The following is a 20,400-nucleotide window of genomic DNA, read 5'->3' as shown; positions in this document are numbered from 1 at the left end:
CTTGAATCTTGAGCTTATGTTAGATATTCCCAACTACAGGGAATGTTCTCTAATTCCAATGTCAACTGTTGTATAGCCTTCTAAAATCAGTTATACGCAGTGTAGGGAATGAGTAAATTTTTAAAACTTTTTCTTTCAAATTTGCAAATTTTACCACTCAAGAGAGAGATTTGTGAGGGAGATTTGTAAAGGAGATCTGAAAGCCTTTTTTTTTTTTTTTTTTTTTTTCCCTGCAGACATAGTTTTCAAATGTTTTTATCAAAGCAGTATAATATAATATACTTTTTGGAAATCTCTATACAAATAATCTCTGCTATTTAGTCTTTCATTCTCTTCTTTGTGAATAGAGGGAAACCATTCTTTCTGATCTGTTGCAGACAAACTGATGAAACTGCATGTAGCTGCAGTTAGGTAGAACAACTCCCTGAAGTCCAAAAGTATTTGCAATATAGTCAGCCAAGTCTTTCATACTATTTTCCAACTTGATTTAGTCAATCCTTATGGTGCATTGCACCACTTTGTTGTTACTTGATCTCAGAAATGCCAAAAAGAGGAAAGGAAAATAGAGGAAGGGAAGGGAAGGGAAGGGAAGGGAAGGGAAGGGAAGGGAAGGGAAGGGAAGGGAAGGGAAGGGAAGGGAAGGGAAGGGAAGGGAAGGGAAGGGAAGGGAAGGGAAGGGAAGGGAAGGGAAGGGAAGGGAAGGGAAGGGAAGGGAAGGGAAGGGAAGGGAAGGGAAGGGAAGGGAAGGGAAGGGAAGGGAAGGGAAGGGAAGGGAAGGGAAGGGAAGGGAAGGGAAGGGAAGGGAAGGGAAGGGAAGGGAGTTTCTTTCCTTATTGGCATTCTAGGGAATTAAAGACCAGGAATGAGAGAGCCACAGTGGCAGCCTGACATGGATTGTTTATTTAATTCTTCCAATTTGTTCACGTTAATGAAACACCAAAAGATTTGAGTGAGCGGTAATTAACGAGAAAGAGCCTGTCTAATGAAACTAGTACAGGATGATATTTGTTTCAAGGATCAATAAAAGACTGTGAGTGAAGATCATACCAGTATCATTCAGGAAAACAAATCGCCTTGTGTCAATCAATTGTCGTGCTGCACATGCATGAGTCTGTGTGAAGCATTTTAAATATTGCATCAGTAGAAAGACAGGAAAGGAAAGGATTGGTAAATTCGGAGGTTTCTAGTACTTAATTTGTTGGTCTGTCAGGTACTATAATTATAGCTGCAGCACTCTTTCTCTGTGCCTTCAATAGTCATTACTAAACAATTCTAGTGACATAATCAAATTAAGGTACGCTTCTATTAGAGCGCAGTCCCTTGTGTAGAGTTTCTTTGTACACTTACTATCACCACTTGCAAGTTTTTAGGAAAACAAAACAGACTGCATTCCCTGAAAGAACGAAAGAAAGAAAAAAGAGCAGCTGTTAAGAAAGATACTTCCCTAACAATCCTTTTGGCCTTCCATAGGCAGCAGTTGGATTCCCTGTTGCCACTAGTTGACTTAGCAATTAATAATGCAGCAATCTGCAGTGAACTTCCAGATCTCAGTGCACAAGGTGTGATTTTTTTTATACAGTAAAGTTGCTACTGATAATAACAGAGTAAAAAGGGAACAGTGGTAGAAATGTTGTATCTCAAAATGCATAATCAATTTGATTATGGAAGAAATGGAGTTAGTGTCAAAGAAAGTTAAATATGTGCTACACAAGATTGATGAAACAATACTGAAGCTAATGTAAAATCAGTTCACTTCCCAAGAGCACACACAGATTTGAAATTACACTCCTGAAATAACAGTTTTGAGAATGTTTTCATCTGCATGGGAATATGCAGGTTATAGATAAATGTTTAAGAATGGCAGTATACTGCTGGCTTTCATTTAGAATGGGATTGATGAAAATAAAAGCTTAGTTTAAAAATGTCTGAAGGAGATTGAGAGAGGCCTAATAAGATTAAAATAAAAGTAACTAAAATAATTTTAAAAAAGGTTAAAAAAATGCATAGAGGCATAGTTGTCTGAAAAACAAAACATTAGACTTAAGCTCAGTCATAGTTATGTCAAAGAGCAGTCCCAGAGCTAAGGTACTGCTGAAACTAAAATAACTAACTCAGTGGAAATGAGTAGATCTGAGTTGTACACAAGACTGTGGAGGACGTAGGGAAAATATGAATGAGATTCATTTAGCTGGCTGAAGGATGTTCCACCGCTTTACTTTTTTAATCCTTGTGGATGCAAAGATGAATTACAATTTCATTAGAGATATTGGTAGATTTCCATGATTCTGTACTAGAGCAGTTTTTTCTTTTCATTCACATGTATAAAATAATTAGAAAAATAATATCACAGCTCCATCTAATGTATAATTTGTTAGGTATTCAGAAAAACTCATTTGGATGATTGGAATGCATTTTTTAACAAAAATTCAGATACTAGACATACAAAAAATATAAACAGTAAAATTTGAAATTGAGCTTTTGTCTGTCTTTTTAATCCAGTGAGTTATATTTGCAATGGACTTTTGTTCTACTCATAATTTTAGATAATAATTATACGCTTCTGTTTTTCACGTTCTCAATTTCCCTAACTTTCACAAAGATGTATGGTTAACATGGGATTTATGGGTAATTAATTCATTTGGTTAGTGTAGTAATTCCACATATAACATTAGCACAATTGGGAATAGAGTCTTATCCTAAAATTCATAGGTATTAGATATATCATGTAAAATTGTGAATTTTACATGCCTGCTGATGAAGTATATATTTATATATGGATATATATAGTTCTGTGTTCATAAAAGTCTTAGATTGACTAGAATTTGAGCTGGGAAGCTTTGGAGTATTAATTCCATGAAATTTCTTATGTTAACCAGAAATTTAAACCCTCATGTAAATCTTATGGGCATCATTGAATCCAGCTGCAGAAATTGTATTCGTCAATTGCATTTGTAACTGACTGACAGTTTTTAAAATTCCTTTAATCTTATGAAGTGGAAAATAGCTTTGACTGGTTTCATTCCTTGTGTGGCAGAGTCCCAGTCAAGAAACTGCCTTTAGGAAGTGGAATTTGTGTCGATTAGTCAACCACCAACAGCTGCAAACAGGAGGTAAGGCAGTAGGAAGACATTGACTATGCTTTTTCTCAAAGTATCAAAGACAAGATGATCCACAAGTTGCTCAAGATGGCAAGAATTATAGGCCAGAAGCTGCAACAGATTATCAAGAGAAAATCATCTTTAGGCAGTAAAAATAGTAGTTTTGTTTGTCAAGATACTTCCCCGTCAAATTATTGGAAGACACATGGGATAGTGTGAGCAATGAAGATTGCTTTGGTGACTACTCAGAAACATCATTTCTTATTATTTCACTCATGTGTATGTGTGTTGATGGTGTGTATCTGAAAATGTATGTGTGTATGATGACACAATTAACTCCTGTCATCGAAATCAAGTAAATGGGTTGTGGAAGGGTATGTGACAAGAGCGTGTTCAGTTTGCAGCCTTTTCTTTGTGTGACAGAGGCATTATAATGGTATAAGGGAAAGACCGTACATGGTGAAACAGATGTCCCATTGATTAAAACCCTTTAGCAGCTTTTAGTTGTAACAGTGAAACTGTCTTTTTGCAACCATCAATTTGGCAGGAAAAAAAAATCTAAAAAAAAAAATCAAAAATACTATTTGTGAATATGTCAAAAATCTAGATTTCATTAATCAAAATAAGATGCAAGTCATCACAGCCATTGAACTATAGAAGTAGTAAATGAATACAGTTATTTAGGATCCAACCTAGGCTCTTCTACCTTATGTACCGGTTTGTGCTGCTTGTTGGTTACATCAGTTGTTGGGAGTTCTTAAAAGTTCTTAAATGTAACAATTTGGAAACCTGAATTTTACAAGGCTTGATAAAAACTTGGTAAAAACTGCATATATATATACATGTATATATGTGTGTGTATATAAAAATATATTATTTATTATTTTTTTTCCAGTGACCAGCATGTGAACCATGAGAAATAAATGTTGCCAACAGGAAGATAATTGACATCTTTTAGGTGCAGTGCTAGCAAAATTTCTGAAAAGTAAACAAAGGCTTATGTTAGAAAAATTAACTGCAGGGACTTCTGTCCAAAATAGATAACAGCAAATTGATGTGTTTTATCATGACAGCCATCGGAATGATCATAATCTTAAAGATAGAATTATATGGCAGAGTGCTGGAAGGTCACAGTAATAAAGGGCAGCCATGGTCATGTGAATAGGCAACTCATTGGTAGATCAGCTCCAAGTGCTCCAAGCTTGCAGTATCTCAAGACAGCTCCTTAAATTTCTCTTACCTGAAGGATATAAATGATATACACTTCCTTAGCTATTTTTCATTCATTATGTTTATTTTAATACTATAAATCTGATACTGTTGTTATACTACTTCTGGAAGAGAATTGATCCTCCTCCACATTTTACAAATGATACAATTGAGAGGTTAATGGATGCTAGATTGCACGGATACTGCCTATTTTTTAGTCCAATGTTGATTTAAAAAAAAAATAAAAAATCTTAAGAATACATCTCATGACAAAGCATTACAAAGACATTAATTTGCTACAAGTGTGACCCTGTGATGACTGATAGTGTCATTTCTCTAGAAATCTGTGTTCCAGGTCATCTTCTTTCTGAACTAGATATTCATACCTATCCAGAACATGTCTCCCATTGAGGTACATACTTATTCTGCAGGAGTGAACTCTAAATGGAAGAGAACTATACAGTACATGAGAAAAATGCCCATGTTGTACCTGTGCTTCTGTTAGGAGACCTGCATAAGTGTCCATCTGCCTATTAAAGTAGCAGTGTTTGTTCTTTCGTTACTATTGAGTGTACGTATATAAGTTGATAAATGCACATCTCCTTTATTTGATCCTTTTTCCTTTTCTTGTTCTGAATTTTTTCTATGTCTTAAATAATTTGTTTTTGACATAAGAGCACACGTTTAGAGTATAACTAGGTACATTTTCAATGTGGAGAAAAATAAAACAGATAGAAGACAATTACTTGGCAAAGGAACAGAAAAGTAACTGTCCAGTATCTAGTTTTCCGATTTCATGTGCAGTTATAACAAAAACATTTAGAATGGAACAGAACAAAGAGTGAGTAGAGTAGAACAGAATAGAATGGTTAAAAGAGCATCTTACTTCTCAGTAGCAATAAGAAGGCTGAATTAAAGTACATTGTGTTTCAAATTGTATTTCACTTGTAAATTGGTCTGGAAATTTGGGCAACTTATAGATACTCTAAAACAGAGCATCCACCAAAATATGACATTTTATCAGGAAGGCCAAATTATTAGTTGAAATGAGTTGGAATTGACAAGATAGTCTTTTGTAAACACAAAATTCCTGAATTTCTTTGTATCTTTTAATATTCCTCTATTTCTAAATTTAATAGGTTATAATCATTTTATAGGCTATATTATTATATAAGCTATATTCATTATACTGAAACAACATATCTAAATCAAAAATCCAGACTGATATCTCAGAACTAATTATTAGTTGAAATTAAGAAAAGCTAATCATGAATAGGTATGCCTTAATGTAACATGTAACAAGGCAAAGGAAGCATGTTCACAGTTTTGGCAGTTTTGCTTTAGTGCTAACGTGTGTTGTGTTTGTGTCTGAAAATTTTCTAATATCCATGTGCAAAAGTAGTCTCACATTTGTTTGACACTTGTGTCTATGTTTGGGTTTCTGAAATCAGGTACATAGGTATCTATGAAGTAGTTTGTTTTCAGATGCTGAAAGAAAAGGTTTTTATCTTCCATTCCCTGTAATCCCTCTCTCTCTCCCTTTCTCTCTCTTCTCTGTCTCTCTCTCATGTATGTCTGTCATTTTTATCCTAAGAACCTGTCTTTATTGTTGAGGACTTTTTATGTTTGACATTTCAGCCATCTCTTCTCCACAGCCTTATCATTCATGTTGGTGAAATTTGTTATTTGCAACACCTCTAGTACCTAAATATCTATGAGAGATTTCAAGGAAAAAATGTGAGGAAAAAGCAACTTGTGTTTATGTTGTATCAATATTCATAGCGCTTGTAATTGTTGTTGAGTTGCAAAGAGAAAAAAAGGAAGCCTATTAAACAGATAAAATACTATGTATCTGAATTGTGAAAATGATAGGTTTAGCATCTAATCTAGTTCAATCTGTGCAGATGCTGCTGGAAAGGCTTAAGGCTATTTCATTCTAAAATTTTTGCAAGTAGTTACTTTTACCTGTATTTATGTATTTAGAGTAAGTTGAGTTCCTTACTTTTGAAGGATACAGGCAATTAAATATGTGTTCTTTCTTTTCTTTTTCATAAACAGAAAGGAATAGCTGTCAGCACAAACAATTGTGTCACACAGATTGGAGGATATGCCAGTGTGACTGGTTGCTTTCCTCCCTAATACTTTGAAACTGTTTCTTACTGTTGTATGGATTGGGTATATGACAGGTAGAGAAACATCTACTCATTTAGGATAGAAAAATACAACTGTAAAGTCTCTAGGTGTTTGGTTTGATTTAAACCCATTTGCAGTTGTGTAAAAGAGAGAATAAACCCTAAGGAAAGGTATAGAACTGTGATGTATTGCACTACAAGGACTGCATTAGAGCCCCTGAATGGTAGTGTAAATAAAGACTTTTATATTTTCATTTATTGATTGTAATTCTAAGAAAGCTTCACGTTGTCCAGCAGAAGTGGCTGAAAAATAATGTATGGAAAATCTATTGGAGATACAGAGGCATTTTAGAAAGTAGAGAACCATTAGCTTTATCATCAAAGACAAAAGCATTGTTATATACATGCTGCTTTGATTCTCTGAGAACCTATTGCTATTTCCCCTTGTGTTGAGCTGTTAACAATACCTTCAATAGAAAAGGCAAAATCTGTTCTTACATAAAGGGATGTGGCGCTTTTTAATCCATTTGTATTTTCTTGAAAGCCAATATTTCCTGAAAAGAGTGGATCCAAACCATCTTCTATTGGTATTATTGGATTTTTCTCTTTAAATAACTTCATTATGACCAGACTCAGCTCTGGGTTCTCTGAAAATACATGAGTACTGGTCAGAGTGTGTGCAGGGGGTGAGGGGAGATACTAAAAACTAAACAAGCTCGACTCGGAATCCACAATGTAGCCCCATTTTTAACAAAGGTATGAGAAAATGGCACAGCAAAGTCTGTGAAAAAAATTACATATTCCATTAAGGCTATATCCATATTTCTTTTTATAGGCTTTTGTATCACTGAAGGTATAGAGGTTATGACATAGTATGTAATATCTTCAATATTTTAATAGAAATGACTGATTAATGTTTCACAAAGCATTAAAATTCACTAGTCACTTCATTAGCTTGTGAAAATTAGCTCTTTTCAACATGGCATATATACATTGTGCTGCTTTTCTGCTTTCTCTCTGGAATAAGTATATGTAATATATACAGCAGTGAATGTCTCCCTCAAGGTTTTTAACTATCAAAATACAAGTGCTTGAGTAGGCTAGAAGCACTGGCCTGAGTTCTGCCACTTTCATGATTCTCAGACTCATGAATCATTCCTTGTGGCCCAGATATCGTTGTTAAAATGAAAATGTGTGTTAACAGGAAAAGGGTATGGAAGAGATCACAGCTCACATTAGTCAATCTAAAGCTGTCTTTGTGAAGTCTTGCCTTGCAATCAAAATCTGTATTTACTCACATAAATAACAAAGAAAAAAACAAAAAAAAAAACAAAAAAAAAAACCACAATGATCCACAATGATCATGATCTAAAAATTCCCTGGGTATGTCTAGAGAGATGTTTGTAGTCATCTCTTATTTATACCAACTTGATGAAAGAAAGAAATAGCATCAGGATATAGAGTTTGTCACCTAGTCTTTGATCAGCACCTCTATAGGAAATGCTACTTAGGGGGGAGAAATGTATTCCATGATGATCAAGTCACAGTGTTTCTGTGTCCTGAGCACTGATGAACAGTGGGAAATGGTGATGTGAAGGGAAGGGAGTGTTAAGATTTAACTGGAAGCTTTGCTACATGCAATAAATGCAAATAATATACAAAGCAAATATTTGTAATACTCCACTTACCATTAAGGCATAAGAGAACTAACGTCTTGAAAAGAATTGAAGGAATAGAACAAACAGCTGAACCAATGACACAGAAACACGGTCAATGGTTCTGCAGAATCACCGAGCAAAGGTGTGCTTTTATTTCTCTAGAAACACAAAATAACTATTGATTTCAGTCATATTGCCCTGGATTCACACAATTGGAACAGAGGAGACTCCTGTTTACCATTATGTAAATCTGCTTAGTGCCTATTTACTTGTCTAGGATATTTTCATCTATGTACCAACTAACAGTGCTAGTAATGAAATATCTGTTAAATTCTGTAACTTGATTTTTCATCTTCCTAATCTTCACACTGCAAATGCAAGTGCTTTAGAGGGAAGATGAATGCCTGTTGTCTTTTCAAGTTAGAAATTCTTAACAAATACCCATACATCAGCCATCTTAGAGACTCTGCAACATTTTTATGTTGGGTACACTGTTGCAGGAAAAATCTGCAGAAAATAGAGACCTGTAATTTGAAATCTGGTCATTATATATGCATTAAGATGTATTAAACCTTTCAGTGTTTCTGCTTATTTTAAATGCACATTTCAAATATCAATTTTTTCATTAGGAAATATCAAATCATTCTACTATTATGTATGCTTAGGAGACATAGTGAGACTACGAATATAGGAATACCACAGGGACTGCAAACAGCATTCAGCCTATTCTAATCTCTCAGCACATCTTACTAGTACCAATGGAAGCTCTTTTCTCCAGAGAAAGGAAAAAAGACATTGAAGTCATGCGGAGTTCCCCCTCAGAGACAAGCGAACAGCAGCCCCTCTGCTCACACAGATTTGGTTCCATGTACTGCAGAGTACATCAGTCAAATCTCACCCAGAGTCAACATGCTAAGCAATGTGTAGGACTCCTTGATAAATCCCAGCCAGCCAACATGCCCACTTGACTGCATTTTAAAAAAATTTTAAATCAAGGTAAGTGAATATAAGCCAAATATTAACTAAACGACAACATTGTTTAGAGACAAAAGTTAAACATTGAAAGTAACTTTACCATTAGTAAATGCTAAGTTTAATCACTAAACCCTGTGTTAATGCCCCATTTTAGTAGCTGCAAGGACCTAAAATCAGCAAAATGACCAGTTTAAATCTAAAAAAGCAATGGTGTTTATTGACATGCTTGTAACATACATTTAATAATAGGTTTATTTCTCCTCTATTTATGGTTTACGCACGCACATCCAGATACATAAAATATAATCCAGTGCATCTAAGAGATACCTACACTACTTACAAATGAGCCTCTGCTACAAAGCTGGCTTATCCTGTAGACGCAGGTAGCGTGTAAGTAGAAATTAGTGCCAGTGTTCATCTTTCTCCATGCTAGAAATCTTGCAGTCTTTCTCACTGCATGTCCCAGCTTCACATTCGCTGGTCAGGTGGTGGGAATTGGGCAGCTGTGGCTTTTCAAAAGCTGAAGTTCTATGTGCAAACTTGCCAGTTGTTTTTAAATAATGTAGCGTGTTTATAAATGACTTCACACAAGACAAACATATCTCGTTGGATCCAAAGTTATAACATTTTATTGTCACATAACCATAACAGTAATATTAAAAGAAAAATAAGGGACATTTTTTTCTGTTCTTTGAGGTTGTTATGAAGAATTCGCTTCTCCCAGTGCACTGGTTTGCTAATAGGCTACATGCTTGCTTAAGCCAGAAAATAACATGGGCAGGATTGTGCCTTTACTCTGAAAGTAAAGAGAGTGGCAGGGAGATAGTAAACACACTGGCATTTTGGCTAATTTTGGCTAATATTTTTTTATTTGTTTGTGCTTTTTCCTGTGGCCACCATGAAAGGTCAATCTGGAACCTGAGGGACAAAGCAGAACCTGTGTGACAGATCTGGAGGCCATGACTTCACCAAAACATAGCCAAGGCTCTGTCAGTCTCCAGCTGTTAAACACAGCATGAGTTTCATAATTTCAATTTTCCTGCTGCTTCTCTGTTTTAGTCTATTTTTCTATATTCTATTTTAGCTGGAGTCTCCCTAATTTCACAACTCCCCCATGGTGTATAGGATTTTTTTGTAGCTGTAAGGATTGTGAGTTGTTACCTTGGAAACACAGTTGTGCATGCAGCTGTTGTAACAGTACTTGTTACTTCTCCTTTATCACAAATGGTTTCAAAGCTTTTCTGTATTTGTCTGACATTTTTTGATTCTGTAACTCTTTGTAACAATATGTTTGACAAATTATGGGAGAAGGAAATAAAACCTTAACCTTGCAATGTACAGAATATCCCTGAGATCCTGACAGAATCAGCTGTTTTCTTGGCCTTGGAAGCCCCAAAAGCCACATTCAATCCCCTGCCTACCTATCTGGAAAAAATATTGAAATGTAAGATTTATTTATTTATTATTTTTAAAGTTTTGATATTCTCCATCAGAGCTTCTATCTGCAGGACCTGGGGACAGCCTGGGACTACAGCTCCTCCAGGTTTCCAGGATGAGAGCAGACATCTGCAAGGATGTACCTATGCCAGCCTGGGCCCTGGCAGGGCTCTGGCTTGCTCAGACAAGGACAGGTCCAGCAGGTCCAGTAGAATATAGCAGATGATGCATGAGTACTTCACCCAAGTAGAGCAAAAGCCTTTCCCGTGACAGCTACATTGGTACCAGAGAAGACTGCTGTTCATACTTGCTGCCTTTCTTGTGAGAGTCCTTAAGCCTTTCCCTGGGGCTGCCTTAAAGTGAAAGGTGTTTGACCCCTTTCAATACCAAGAAAGAGGGCTGTTAGATCTGAGAGAAACTACACAGGGCCCTCCCTCTTCCAGGGCAGGTTCTCCCTGCTTGCCAGCTGGTAGATAATGACAAAGCTCAAAGACTGCTGAAATGCGTAAGACAGTTGCATAGTTTGAAAGTTGTATATGTTCGCTTTTTTTTTAGCCGAAGCTTCTAATTGCCAGCATATTTTCAATCCATATACCTGTCAACTACACCAGTTTAGCTGGCATTGCACTGCCTTTATATTGTCTTCTACTTTTATAGCAATATAAAAAATGGTTCGTTTTTTGTATGTCGCTCCCTCGCTGGCGCTCAGACTGCTGAGCTTTCCCATTTCCCCTGTGTGTAAGATAAGCCATAATAGGAGCAGAGGAGGACAGGTGGGCACTATTTCTGTTACACTTTCAGAAAGAGGAAAAGAATGCTGCACAAATAAATAGAAAGCCTGCTAGCTCCAATAAGATACTAAAATGTTTTTCTCTCCTTGCATCTAACTGCTTTCCATGGACCTCAGTACATTGCAATGTGCATGTCTTGTGCTGTGCATTGTTTGTAACTAAAATTTTTTAGATGTCTTTTTCTGTGAAAATGTGAGTGAAGTCAACAATTGAAATTGCAGTCTTAACTGTTTTAGATGAGCAACGTCCAGTTTGATTAGAGTTGCCGTGGAGAAAGGTAACCTTAACTTACAAAGTGATGCTTGCAATAGTGTAATATAGTTCAACTTTGTTTTTCAATTTAATGTCTTAAGCTGATTTAATGTTAGTACACTTATAGCCTGCCTTTTGGTTTTGAAAGGATTTTGTTAGGAAAGCCACCTAAAAACAGAACAAAATAAAAATATATTACCAAGTAATGCGCAGCTATAATACACAGTGTTGAAGCGGAGAAAGAATGGTTGTTCATGCTTGCTTGTAAATGACCTCTATAAACTCAGTGAATCTATGTCCTTTTCATACAGAAGAATATGTATTATAAATTGTCATTCATATGATGAAAAGATAAGTTAACTAAAATTATATTCCAATTGCAACTGAAAAACTCCAGAGGTAAGTGGCAAAGGACTGGATAGTTGGATAGTGGATGATTCTGGAGTTTCTTGAGCTCTGTCTAAGAAGTATACTGAACATTCTGCAGGGCAATCACAATCCAAGGGGCCATTTTACCCCTTGCTTTTTTATGGCTCACTCTTCAGAATAAGAGATGTGTCTGCAAAGAAGCACAAGCACAAGAAGCACAAGAAGCACATTTTACATTCATTAAGCTGACAGGGCTGATGTAGGAACTGTTGTATTGCAACAGTTGCTCACTGTATGGGGAGAAGATTCATGGGGCTTATGATCCTTTTGTCTGGGCAACTGCAACAAAATGAATTCAATGAAGTTCAGAATTAGAGCAAAAATGTGAAGTAAATGATAGCATCAGTTTCATCTCTGTAATAGTTTCAGAATATAATAAAACATTAAAACAATTATGATCTAGATTGTTAGAATGTTGACACCTAAACTAATCTGTATTTTTACAGTTTTTATCACAGTATCTGAAATATTTGCTTCTACCATTTTTGTTGAATATAGAAAAAATTGTATGTGACTCCACAAAAGAAGCAGTATTCTGGAAGTTAGATATTAAAGATCTTTTAGCATCTGTAGCTTAAGCATTTAACTCATTAAGAATTTATTGAGGTTATGCCCTTGGTTTCTGATTGGAGTGAGCTGTGAAAAACATTGTACAGTGTTCTATTGTATTCTGAGATTTTCTTCCTCTGTCAGCTCTTCCTCAGAGGACAGTGTTTAACATAATAACTTTTACAACAGAAGTTTCCAGAGCCTGAACTCTGGAAACATAGCCTATTTCGCACTTGGATGTTTTTTGTTTGTTTGTTTGTTTTTTAACTTTACTTGGGGGATCTTTTGGGTGGGAATAAGATTTTCAACTGCAAAATGCTGTCTATGTATACAAACATATATATACAAATGTATGCTGTGCTGCACTACATTAGCAAGAGTGCAGCCAATAGGTCCAAAGATAGGATTGTTCCCCTCCATTCAGCTGAATATCACTGAAGGATGTTAAGCAGAGGCCACCAAGATAATCAGCAATCTGGAAAACTTGTCTTGTGATGAGAATCTGAGGCAATTAGGTTTGTTCAGAAGAGGAGGTAAAGGAAAGGTCTTGTCTACAGTTACCTAATCTGCAGTTACCTAATAAAAGGGCAGAGAAAAGACGTAGTCAGACTTTTCTCAAAGATGTGCAGCGGTAGAATGAAAGGCAAAATAATCAGGGTACAAAATGGGAAACTCCAGTTAGATTAAAGGAAAACTATTTTCACCATGAATGTGGTCACATTCAAACCAATTTCCCAAAGATGCTCTGGAATCTACATCCTTGGGGACATTCAGAATCCAACTAGGTGTTGCTTGAGGCAAACTCCTCTAGGTGAATGTACTCTGAGCAGGAGGTTGGACAGAGTGAGCTCAATAGGCTATTTTCAATCAACATTACTCTCTGACTCTGATTTTTTTTCTTCTCATCAAACTCCTCAAAAACATATTCAACATCTAAAAAAGTAGTTGTGTAGGGGGGAGGCTTTTCATTTGATAGTTCTTTTTACTGATTGTTCAGGCACAGATACTCGATACTCATACAAATTGGCCAATATTTGCCATTGTGGAAAAAAATAGTAAGATGAGAGAAAAAAGCCAGACAAACACTAGTGAAGGTTGTCCAGATCTCAGAACTCTCTCAGAGAAACTCAAGAAATAAACTCTCTTAAATTATCCTTGTAGGAATAGGATGGCAGTGGAAATGAATGCTACATTTGCTACAATGATAGCATCTTAATCTACGCACCTTGTATTTCCTCAGCTCTCTTCCCTATCGTATTTCAACTGTCAAAATCCAAAGTCAAAAAGTTAACAGCTTTGCAGATGAACTTCTGCTTTCCCATTCCTAACTGCAATTGCTTCTGACAGCCTGCGTTTGCCTATCTCTGAGATTCACACAGATTTATTTCCATCTTGGCACTGAGGACTGGCATCAGGCTATTAAACGTACAGGGACGAAGTGAGTGAATACCTATCAATATCCTGAAGACACTTGGGGTCTTGAGAGCCTTTAGGGACCAGTGCTGATACCTCAGTGATACTTCAGATATTTCAGACACCTCTGGCAGCTATTGCAACAGCCTCATGAACTGAAGATTTAGGGGGTTTACTTACTGCTTTGTTCCTGGTTCTACTGATAGAAATCGTCTGTAATAGGAAAGGGTATTGGATAGGGCGCTTAAGAAATTAAATGTAGAGAATTAATGGCCACTAAAGTATTATTTTCTGTCACTGTTTGTATCATCGAGAACACAACACTTTTCCAAAGGACGTCAAACCACAAAACGGGATTTTTTGTTAACACCCTAAAACTTTGTATTATTAAATCCAGAGATGTATATCTTATGTATGATGATCATTTGTCACCTTATGTGACAAATTAAACAAAGTTTAATACTTTTTAACATTATTTTTTTCTATAAAATATGAGTCTTTGCAAAGTAGCAATGGTGATTTTTTGACGGAAAGTATAAAAGATCTTCTACAGCCTTTTATGAGCTCTCTTACATTAACAAAGTTTAGTATAGACCTATTCTGCATTCTCAGGACAGTGTTATTACACTGCAGTGCATTCTTCAGTGCTTTGCTGGAAAAGAAACTGCTATGGTTGGTGTGCAGCCCCTGCATAAGATGAAAATAGTAAGTTCTTCCCTCCAAATGGCAAAGAGATGTGTCAAAATTCTGTATAATCTCTAAATGGTGGCCTCCACTCTCCCATTTCTACCATACTTAACTGTTTTGACAAGTTATGGTAAAGGTACAAAGCACTAATAGTATTCTGTTACAGAAGTAAAAAAGGGTTAGTTTGACAGGTCTTAAAAGCACTAATGTAAAAGTATGTGGCAAATCCATTCTGTAGTCGAGGCAAGGGGGAATAGGTGGATAACTTGTTATTAATGAATCAGGTACTTTTATTTCAGAAATAACTGGCAATGGTCACAGAAATAGAAGGAAGGTGGTTTCTTTAAGGTACTTAATCTCTGAGGGGAGAAACATGGAGACTGTACTGAGTAAAATTTGGACAGATTTTTTGTTTTGTTTTGTTTTGTTTTGTTTTGTTTTGTGTTTTAGCTACCACACCTACAGATACAATAATTAGCTATTGACCAAAGCAAGAGTTTGATTGAAAGACAGGATGTCCTTAAAATGCCCTGTACTAACAAATAAGTTATTGAGTCAGCTAAACTGGTAAAAAGTACAGATCTGATATTTGTTATTTAGTACTCTAAATGACTTTAAGTATAAAAACCCAAATGGAAACTAAAAATCAATTAGTGAGTATATGTGTGCCATCCTATATACTATGACAGGTAAACTGTTGGAAGCCGAAAGTGTCTTTTAACTTTCTTTCGGCATGATTGGGCTTCTTTCTCAAACCTTTGGACAGTTAGCTGATGGTGATTCTGTGTCCTGGTTTTAGTTAGGACAGTTAATTTTCTTCCTAGTAGCTGGTAGAATGCTATGATTTGGCTTAGGATGAGAAGAGTGCTGATAACATGCTGATGTTTTAATTGTTGCAGAGCAGTGCTTACACCAAGCCAAGGACTTTTCAGCTTCTCAATCTGTCCTGCCAAAGGGCAGGCTGGGAGTGCAGCAAGAGCTGGGAGGGGACAGACCCAGGACAGCTGACCCAAACTGGCCAAAGGGGGTATTCCATACCATCTGACATCATGCTAAATAATGTATAGGGGTGGCTAGCCGGGGGGAGGAGGGCCGGACTGCTCGGGGTTAGGCTGGGCATCGGTCAGCGCGTGGTGAGCAATTGCATTGTGCATCACTTGTTCTGTACATATTATTATTATTAATAATAATTATTATTATTATTATCGTCATCATCATCCTGTCTTAATAAACTGTCTTTATCTCAACTCACAGGCTTCACTTTCCCATTTTCTCTCCCCCATCCCAGAGAAGGAGAGGGGAGGGTGAGCGAATGGCTGTGTGGTGCTTAGCTGCCGACCAGATTAAACCACAACACCCTGCTCTTCAAATTATCTTTTTCACTGCAAGAAAAGAACTAGAGAGAACAATGGTTTCCCACTCATTCTCTTTAAGATAATCAGATTTCTGGAGCTCACTAGTTTTTTGTTGTTTGTTTGTTTGCTTTTGTTTTCTTGGGAAGAGGCTTGTCATTATCATGGAGCTTACTTTGCAGTTGGAAAGAGTCAAAAAACATCAGCGTTTTTAAAACTCAATTAAGCTTTTCTTTTTTGATATATTTTCTTTAATAATATTCCAATAAGTTGATCAGTATATTGAAGGTACATATGTATATGTATGTAGTTGTATGACTAGGCATACTGCTTACAAATTAAGAAAGAAAAAAACAAACAACAGCTAAGTACTCACAGTAGCTATCCCACAGGTGAGAGGGTGAATTTTTAGGGCCATTGAACACTGTAAATGTGTTCATTGTATCAGTGCTTCAGAAATACCCATTCTAAATGACTTTGTGTTGATCCACTGTGAAAATTCATTGTGCTCAATTGCCCTCAAAATTTCTCATTTCTCATCTGTGATGTTGCAGTCTGCTGATTGCACACTGGACTGCTGTACAAAGCATGTAGGCACCCTGCTGCAGCGTGTCGTAAAATACTTTATATTGCCTTCAAGGTTTCCATGTATTACTTAAAAACTGAATAGAACTGTGTCTAGGGCTTGTATCTATGAGACTTTCAAAGATATGAATACATTTCACCGTGCATTTGTAAGTTAAGAGACATGTGCACACAACAATTTTTGTGTGTCACAAATCATATGCATCTAACAGAGAAAGGTGGGAAATGGAAACTTGCCTATAATTTTTAATCATAACTTTGATTCAGAGAAATCAAAACCACTCTCATATCGTTTCAATTCTATTCATGAATTTAGGGGGAAAAATAAAAGAAATAACCACTGACATAAATAACTTTCTTTGTCATGAGTGGCAAGAAGTTGAGTCATAATATGATTGTGTCTTTTTTTTTCCACATTTTTTCTCACTGGAAACAAGATTTTTTTTAATTTGTGTGTGTGTGTGTGTGTTTGTTTGCTTGTGTTTCAGCTTTAAAAAGGAGCGTTTTAATATGTTTTTGAAGTGGCTTAAAAATACTCCTTTAATTTACTGTATTTTCTGATTTTTTATAAACACCTATGTAGATCATCCTTTAAAGTTTGGGAGAAATAAATGCTTGTTTTGGAATAAAGAATGAATGAAATTTAAAGATCCTTCCAGCATATGTATAGAGCTGTCTCATTTGGTCCTTCTTGTGTTAAAAGAGTTTGGTTATGGCCTGTAGATGCTCTCAAGTATTAGAATAATTATATCATTATAAAAACCTGATTGGATTGGCAGAAGCATTGGCCAAGGAAGGTGCATCTAAGATAGTGAGAACTTTGCATTCAAATTAGATATGGCTGCATTAGATAGGGACTGCAAAGTTGCAAATTTAAAAGAAGTGCTGTTTCTTGTTCACTTTTTAATTTTATGCTTTTAAGTTGAAAAGACAAAATCTTGTCTGTAATTTAGACGTTGCACACCTCTGTCCTTAAAATTGGGGCAGGAGATACTTAATCATTTTAGAAGAGTGTTTCTTCTATTTAATATGAACTTTAATTATGTAGTTGTATTAAAATCTGGCAGGACCAATGGTTCATCTTTGTCTTGCTGTGGAGGGGAATACCTCCTTAAGCATCATACAAACCACTGCTCCAAGAATGATTATGAGTTAACTAGAGAATGCCAAGATGCCAAGGTCAGACTGCCTCACTCAGAGTCTACTAAGCATGTGAACTCCCTAGTAACTATTTAATTCATATTTCACTACAAATTCAGAACTGTATTATTTACTGTCTTGAGTTTTTTAATCTTTACCACCAAAAATGGGGACAAATACAAATAAGGTGTTGGTTTTTGTTTGTTTATGTTTGTTTGTTTGTTTTTGTAATTAACTATCAGGACAGTCCATTTGCTTTCCATCCCTAGTCTGCTCTGGTATTTGTTTTTCGTATAGATTATATGTAAACAGGTGAAAGCTGTCTTCTAGGGACATAAATATCAGAATATTAGTCTTTTTTTTTTTTTTTTTTTTCCCCTAGGAAAACAGTATTTGAAAGCACATTGCTTTTCTAGTCTTGAATGTTAAGTACAACAAATTATAATCTTGGCCAATGTATAAAGCACTTTTGTGTCCCTGCATGTCTGTACATTCATCTCTGGCTTCCAGTAATAATGTTCCGGGTGGCAAAGTAGTACTAACTCATATAAATGATCGTATAAAATGTCATAATTCATCTGCTCTTCATGTTTAAGGAAAAAAAAACACACTAGTATTCTAAGCCAGAAAATATTGTCTGGTTCAATTTTATATAATAATTGTGTTCTTTTGAAGATCCTGAGAGCAGAAAGGTCTCCTTCATTTTAGTGATCCTTTTTGTATTTAAATCCATAAAATGAATAGTCATTCTTATAAATAAAATAAAACATCAGAAATATTTTCTTCTGACTAGGCTTGTGAAAGCTGGGTTTTGTCTAAAATATTTGCTGACTTCAGTAATCCATTGCTTGTGGAAAAAAAAATAAAAAAGTCAGGTACTGTGTCACATATCTCAGCAGGTCCCTCAAGACAGGGCATAAGGACCAGTTCAAGTCTGTTGTCTAGACTCAACTGTTCAATACTCATCATCTTTATTCTCTTTATTCTTATGCCTCAAAGTAGCTTTAAAACGGCAAAATATAATAGGAATAGTATGAGAGTGGTATCACTGGCAACTATGACCATATCTATAGAAAAAGAGCTTTTATTGTAATAAAGCTTTAATTTTCTTTTACTTAGCTTTACTGTATATCTTCAGTATTTCACTGCTGGTTTTATGATCCCAGTTATTTCAAAACTATTCCCTTTCACAGTAAAATATTATATTTTTGTAGTCTTTGAATTTATACTTTTACATAGCTACAATTGCTTCTTTTGTTTCAATAAATTGCATTTTCATTGCATTTACATTCTTTTTCATAATTTAATCACTTCTAATCTAAATAAGTACAGGAAATCTATGTTTAGATGTGCAAGTCTGCTGAGAAAGTGAAAAGTAACCCAATTCTTGTCCGTACAGCTTTTTACTTATTTGCTGTATATCCGAGGACTAGGTTTGTTGGGATGTCTTGCAGAAGATAACACTAATGTCCAGTTTGGTTGAGGACTTGCAATAAATGAACAGAATTAATAAAGCTATTAAACATCTGTCCCTGATAACCTCTTTCTGTATGTACTGTGGCTGGTTTAATTTTTAGGTGGTCCTATGTGAAGCCAGGAGTTGGACTCGATGATCCTTGTGGGTCCTTTCCATCTTGGGATATTCTATGCTTATAAGCCACTTCCAAATACATACAGTTGAGAACAGCTTATCTCTCACTGGTTTTGCTGCACTTTATGGAGCATCTGGATATTTTCCATTACAAGCTAATATGCATTTAAATTTGTCTAACATATTTTCCAATGTCTGCAAAATCTAGGTGGAAAATAATGCTTTGTTACAAGCTCTGTTATCAGCCCTCTCTAAGTACATTATTTCATTTTCCATTTGTCTAGGTTTGGGAATATTTGCATCTGAACAGGATAGCCTTTTTGCCAAGTTAAAAATTATTATTTTAGAGATGAAAGGTTTGTTAAAGTATGCCCTTATCTGGAATATTTTTAAATGAATTGATATGTGAGGAATAGTTTTGTGAAATGTTCTGGATGAGCCTCTACAGCTCAAAGTTAACTTATTGGTATTAAAAACCAGCTCATCTAAAGTAAACCTGGAAATCATTTCAGGCTTATATTAACTTTTGAAAAATGTGGAATTTGAATGAAAGAGAATTGGTATAGAAAAGACTTTTCTGTATTTTCCAGTATCCCTTGGAAAATAAACTCTGCTATTTAAGTCCTGCTAAAATGACTTTGATTTTGTGTGGAGACTTTTAGCTGATTTTATGGTGGCATGAATTCACTTTACTGTTACAGCTTGCTAATACATACAGGGTTATAAATCTAAAACATACTTTCACAACTTTTCCTCATAGATCATTGTTGATGGTTCATATTTGATTCTCTAATACCAAAGATTTTGCCTGAGAAAAGTAAGACTGCTCCACGCTTTTTTTTTTTTTTTTTTTTTTTTTTTTTTTTTAAATCCTTTGAAAACATTAAAATTCACTTAACATTTACCACATTTGACTGGGAGTCAAATGAACTCTGGCTTCTGTTAAGTGAATAATGTTAGTATTTCTGCCTCGGCCTTTTCCTTAAGCAGCTGAACACCTTTTCTCATTTTTCTCATCCACTCTCTGTGACAAAACATTCCAACCCACAGCTCAAACAGCTGTAAGAAGGCACACACCCAACAGGAGTGCTGAGCCCCTTGG

General features: G+C 35.7%; 1 protein-coding gene and 1 long non-coding RNA gene across 2 annotated transcripts in view; both read left to right on the top strand.

Moving 5' to 3' along the window:
* The window catches only part of LOC119717835 (uncharacterized), a 28,561-nt gene extending 22,436 nt beyond the window's left edge, over nucleotides 1–6,125 (top strand). The window contains exons 2-3 of the long non-coding RNA XR_011811872.1: nucleotides 3,035–3,110; nucleotides 3,994–6,125. This is a non-coding gene — a long non-coding RNA (uncharacterized lncRNA). The remainder of the gene's footprint in view (nucleotides 1–3,034; nucleotides 3,111–3,993) is intronic.
* The window catches only part of PCDH11X (protocadherin 11 X-linked), a 482,091-nt gene that overhangs the window by 285,844 nt on the left and 175,847 nt on the right, over nucleotides 1–20,400 (top strand). The window lies entirely within an intron of this gene.

This window comes from Anas platyrhynchos, chromosome 10, assembly GCF_047663525.1.
Source record: "Anas platyrhynchos isolate ZD024472 breed Pekin duck chromosome 10, IASCAAS_PekinDuck_T2T, whole genome shotgun sequence".
In the NCBI taxonomy this organism is placed as follows: domain Eukaryota; kingdom Metazoa; phylum Chordata; class Aves; order Anseriformes; family Anatidae; genus Anas; species Anas platyrhynchos.
This window is presented reverse-complemented; position numbering and strand designations above follow the sequence as displayed.